The 6,000-nt window shown below is 40.2% G+C and overlaps 1 protein-coding gene across 1 annotated transcript in view; it reads left to right on the top strand.

The window, feature by feature from the left end:
- Positions 1-1,727: 1,727 nt before the first annotated feature.
- Positions 1,728-6,000, top strand: part of PKIB (cAMP-dependent protein kinase inhibitor beta) — a 29,488-nt gene continuing 25,215 nt past the window's right edge. Inside the window, exon 1 of the mRNA XM_018077838.2 lies at positions 1,728-1,802. The gene's annotated coding sequence lies outside the window, so the exon portion shown is untranslated. The remainder of the gene's footprint in view (positions 1,803-6,000) is intronic.

Raw genomic sequence — 6,000 nt, 5'->3', positions numbered from 1 at the left:
ACTTATCTTTGCAAAAGATATTGGTCGTAGTTGAAGTATGGTCTCCGATCCTGGCCAAAATCAATGGAATCAATAGATCTCTTCTGCCATTGATTCCTCTGCAGTTTGAAAACCATAATTGGGCCCTGGCACACCTTAAAACCCAATAAACTGTTACTGACTTCTTCATTTTGATTTTGGAGAATATTTCTATCATTGCAGTCTGTTGCCCTGTTGAACAGTAATGCCATTTACTGTGAGACATGCATCAGAACCACTACTGAATAAATGTAACTTCCACACTATGAAAGCAGATTTAAAGCTGGGCTTCCTAATATGTACCAGGACTGCGTGACTGCTAGCACTGACTTGTAGAAAGCGCTGTCTTGTACAGTGTTACAGACAGCACAAATACCTGGTACAGCTGCTCAGAGTTATTTGCATGACAACATGTGGGCAGAAAACAGTTGCCACAAATGTTTACATACCGCTAATTCCCTTTATTTTTCTAGCTTCAAAGTAACATGCATCTTAGTTCTCTCTGCTCCTCGCTTTTCTTCTGAAACACACCTCTAGGTAGAGGCCCATATTATATTAAAATTGGAGACAACTGGATTTTTTTCCTACCTAAGCACAAAACAAGTACGATTTGACATTTCAGTTGTGATGCATGCAAAGTGACTTATACATACCATAATCACACAATTACTGCACTTCCTTTCTTACAAAATCTTGATAGCACTCTTCTTGAACAGCAGTAGTGAGATCTTTTCTAAGTGACCATCTGATGATTTAAGTAGTTAGTTCCAGATATGACTGTCTCTCTGGAAATGAGTCGTCGAAGCATTTTCCTAATCATCTTTAGTGTGCAGTCACCCAGATGAGCTCAAACAACCTGTGGTAGCAGTTCACGTGCACATAATCTGTTCTGGTGGGTCAGCAATGGCAAGGTGGGGAGCAGGTTCTAATGTATTCAGTAGGCTTATGAAAGGATGTCTAATTCCCTCCTTAGACTCATGCAGTGTCTACTTCTGTTGGTTTTACACACATCTCTAGGATGCTGAAAGAATTTCTGTGCAAATTTGTTACTAGCTTTATGGGAGTTGGATATCCAAAATTTGTCAGTCAATGGCATTTACAGATTCAGTGGCTCTCCTGTTCTGAAATCATATGAAATAAAGGAGAGGCACTGTCAGAATAGATGATTATAACTGTGAGTTATTTGAAAAAGAAAATATATATGGAATGGAAGATGACAAAGATTGAAGCCATCTGAACAGTCTTTTTCAAAGGAAAACTAAGAAACAGAAGACTTTGAAATAATGGAAGTAGTGATAATTTGGGATAGAATAAAATAGGAAATAGCAAGACTATGTTGGAAATATTGCTGAGACTAGTGGAACTTTGTGCATGAGTTTTTCGCTGGGATTATTTTCATCAACCTGTAGCAATGCTCTTGCTAGGGTAATAAGAGGCAGAGGAGCAGTCATAGCACAGATAGGCTGTTAGGGTGGAACTGAGCTGTAAGAAAACAGCAATGTGCCAAAAACCCTAGGGACTTCAGCAACTTCATCTGCTCTTTGGCTGCTGGATGTGTCTGGAGGGCTGGTGGCAGAATGCACTTCAGTATCAAGCTAAGTGCAAACCTCACTTCCTTAAACATACTCTTCTTCTTATACCCACAGAGAGGAACACAATGCTAATCAACAAAATTGAATTTTAGACTTGGAAACCAAAAAAGGAGAAAGAAGCTGATGAAATTTCTGGGATTTTTTAGCATTTGAAGGAAATCCGGTGTCCTAGGAAGGTGGAGAGACACTTTGGTGAGCATGTTGATATTTTGTTTCAGCAACCAGAGCATGGCTGTATTCTCAGAAGCCACAGTTCATGCTCTGGGAAAAAATGCAAGGTATCATTTATGTGCCAGCTGTACTTTGTTGTTTGTAACTATTCTCAGCACAGAAACATTGCCCTTGTTTATTTTCTATCACCTTTATAAGCTGATAGAGAATGGGATTTTATGGAGGGAGAGTCAGATGAGAAGACGATAAGGTAAAATTTCATTTTTGAAAAGAGCATCTTCTTAGTCTTAGCAAGAAATATTCATCTGCAGTTTTCCAGGAGGCTGTTTCTTTAAAAAGATTTTTTCAAGATTGATTGGTATCAGGTGTTCAGTGCCATGTGATGCAGGTGTTACTATGGTGACCACTCCACTCATTTAGGTAGGATGTCAGAAACTATATTTGTGCTTTAAAAGCCCCGTGCACAGTACGATAACCTGCACAGAAATAAGCTGTAACCTCACGCAGACCTAGGTCTGTCTGTGTGAATTTGCTGATTCCTGACTGCAAGCTGTGGAAGATTGCATACTGATGTTTGGGGGAAATTTCTTTCCTCTCTTCCTTTTTGTGTGACAAAGAGGCACAATGGGCTCTACAGTATAAGAGGACACACTAAATCCTTTTGACCACTTTCCCTACCTTCCCCTTTTGAGTCTATGGCTCTTTCTGGGTCTCAGATCAGCAGATAGGGCTGGTTGGAGCTCTACTGATGTCTACGTGGCTCTGCTTGTGTCCACCTTGTGCTAGGGCATGTGAAAAAAGGTGTTTTACTGACATACTGGCATCTGCATGGCTGTGCTGTGGACAGTGGCAAGCCTTAATGACCTTCTCTGCCTTCGGCAAATCTCTGACCGGTGATTAAAATTAAATTACCCTTCAAAATGCAGCCTGTTCACTCTTTGTATTTCATGGGTCCTGCAACCACACATTTGCTTTTTTACAGTGCTGTTTCTGAAGGGTTATGAGCACAGGTTAATCTGCCTCTCTGTCTATATGCTGCTTATGTCTCTGCAAAGATAGTTTGACATTTTGGCTACCACAGTCTGTAGATTTCCTGGATTTCTGCTTCAAACCAAGTAATTTGTAGGTGACAGGAAAAAGTAATAAACTCATAAAGCTTTTTACCTCGAATTCTGTATCAGTAAGATGGAGGGTAAAGAGAAAAATAGGTAAGGAGTGAGGAAACTGTGAGATGAGTCGAAGGTCAAGAGGCAAATGCTGAAAAAGCAGTAGAATTAGAGAGTAATGTAATTCCTGCCCTGATTCCTGTATCTCAGGTACTGCTGCTTGGCAGCAACAGTGAGCCCCAGGCTCAGCCTCCTATGCATGCCCTTAGGCAGGATGGTATAAGCACCAAAGGGAATCCTGTTTTTATAATTTGCTGTATCTTTGCTCTGTTTGTCTGCTCAGATGCCTGGGTGCAAGGCCACAGCAGCACAAAAGACCCACAAGAATGTGATCCCATCTATTACAGGAAATCAGATGTCAGGGAAAAATCTACTGTTAGATAAGATTTCCCCAGTGAAAGAAACCCTTCTGATGAGGTCTTGTGCATTTCTGTAATTTAACAGTGCTCAATCCTTTAAATTGCTGAATGACTTTATGTCTCCCCAGTACTTGTAGAAGTCAGCAATACTCAGTACTCTGCAGAGTTAAAAAGAGAAAGTTAAACATTTGGACCTGTTGCGTCCTGGTAGTCTTGCTTAAGCCTGCATCTGCTATTTTTAAAGAATAAATTAAAAAATAAAATAAGCATTTATGGCCTAGTTTTACAGAGTGCTTAAGTATTTGTTTTTAAGGATATAACTACAGAAACTGGACATGCAATCAACTTCTCCTATGTACTGGAGCTATGCAGTACAATGGTGGGTAGTGCTACAACTTCGAGTTAAAAAGGCATTTCACTGTATATGGTGCTTCAGTTTATTGTTTTACATTATCCTCTTTGTATTTGAGTTGTCTTTTGTTAGGACAATTAGTACAACAAATAAATGGAACACCAACAAATAGTTAGAGGTGAGTATAGTTAGCAGTCCTTTAAGTAAACTTTGTCGTGTCCCTGCTTTAGTAAGTATGTGCTCTTCAGCTGTGCTGAGCATCTTTTAGAAGCCAGAGCTACTCCAAAGATCACATTCTTAAACTGAAATTTCCCATTGACTTTTAATGAGATTCATGAATGAATGTGAGATCAGTGAGCTGTAAGGAACAATTCCAAATATGGAAACAACTAAACCAGACCCTAATACAGTCATTGAACAGTTTTAAAAATTAAATATCAAAAGCAGACAGAGAACAAAAGAAATCGGACTTTGTATAGTATAGAACACAAACACTGATATGAAGTTTGACTGAAATCTGAGGGGATGGTAAACAAGAGCTGTCCTTTAAAAGACCACATTTTTTAATAAAGAAATAACAAGCATTTTAATGGATTGCTTTGCATCTAACTATAAATAAGACTGTAGCCAGCCAAAGCTACTACAGACAGAAGAGTCAAACACTGAATTGTTTAGCATAAAAGTGAGAGCTTCCATAGCTGGTTCGTTACTGGAGAAAACTGACATGGAAAGTGATGTAATATTCTAATTATTACCTTATTCTTCAGGTTTTTACTTCAGCTTCCCTGATTCCTTACTTCTCTGTGGGGAAGGGCTTCCCTGTCTGATTTTGCTGTGTTCCTCTAAGCAACAGAAACAGACAACAGAAAACCGTCTGGAAACCAGACTCGGTGCCAGTCCTGTTCAGAATAAAAAAGCTGATTTTTGATGCCTGATTTGGAGTACCACATGCTCTGCTCTATATGTCTCACAGCTGAACTGGAAATCTGTCACCGTGCCCAGTTTCCAAATGGTGGAGACTCTTAGAATACAAAATCTTGCTGGATCAGTGGATAGTTCCCCATCTTTTGCACACCTGTCAGGGTGAGCCACTCAACCTGAAAACTCTTGGTAACATGAGTTGTCGTATTCTGCTTTGTGCAAGCCAAACTTTACTCACCAAGGAAGGTGAGTAAACATCCTGGGCAGCACTCATTAGACTGTGTACAGAAGACTGTCCAGTTTTGCTCCTGCCTTGCCAAAAGAATGTTGATAAACTGGAGCAGGAGACCACCAAGTTGGTCAGGGAAGAGAATGGATGAAAAGAAAAGCCCTAGGATGAGGGACTGGGGCTTTTTCAACTTGGAGAAGACTTGGGGGGACCTATGACCAGCAGTCCCATAGCTGTAAGGTATTACTGAGAGGATGGAGCCAGGCTCTTTACAGAGTTGCACAGCAGGAGAACAAGAGACTATGGTCATGAACTAGAACAGGACAGATTCAGACATCAGGTAAGGAAGAGTCTTTTCTTCATGATGACAGTCAAACCCTGGCACGGAGAGGTTGTGGAGTCTCCATCCTTGAAAATATTCAATAGCTGAAAGGATGAATTCTCAAGGACTGTAATCTGAATTAATTATTGATTCTGCTTGGAATAGGAGGTTGGAGTAGATGACCTCCTGAGGTCACTTCCAGCCTGAATTACTCTATGATTTTATATCACCAAATTTTCAACCTAGCTTTGTCCTCTACTTCTGCCTCTGTCCCAGACACCTCCTCTTGACACCTCTCAGACACCTACAGGGAATGAAGGAATGCTGTTCTCCACCAAGTGAACCATGACATGATGAAAAGTGTGCTGGTTTTGAGATGTGGACAAACTCCCACTTTGACAGAACCCCACCTTGTCTTCATAAGGCAGTTGCTTAGCCAGGACTTGTAGGCAACTGTCCCAACAGAAAAACATTTGCTTTCCTTTCATGCTACCATATATTTTATTTAGAATGATTCTTTGTTGTCTTTCACATTGCTGCTCATCTGGAAGCTAGTATTTGACTTTTCAAAATGATAGCTGGCAAGAAACCATAGCAGTAATTAGCAGGAAGGCAGAATGGAATTCCAGCAAACATTTAGCTGAGGGAGTTTAGTATAACAAAAATGAAGTTTTCCTTCTGCTTCAGAAAATGAAGAAATAATACCATCTAGTGTTCCAGCATCAAGTAAGTTCAAAGAACTTGTATTCAGGTCCAAAATGAAGTGGAGCAATTTCTGGGAGCAGGACCAGGAAATGAGCCAAAGACACTGGATACATCTTCATTTAGGCAAAAAGACAGATGGAAAAAAAATTAAACCCCATACAGCAA

The sequence above is a fragment of the Manacus vitellinus genome, unplaced genomic scaffold (assembly GCF_001715985.3).
Source record: "Manacus vitellinus isolate BGI_N305 unplaced genomic scaffold, ASM171598v3 scaffold_4_pilon, whole genome shotgun sequence".
Taxonomy (NCBI): Eukaryota; Metazoa; Chordata; class Aves; order Passeriformes; family Pipridae; genus Manacus; species Manacus vitellinus.
This window is presented reverse-complemented; position numbering and strand designations above follow the sequence as displayed.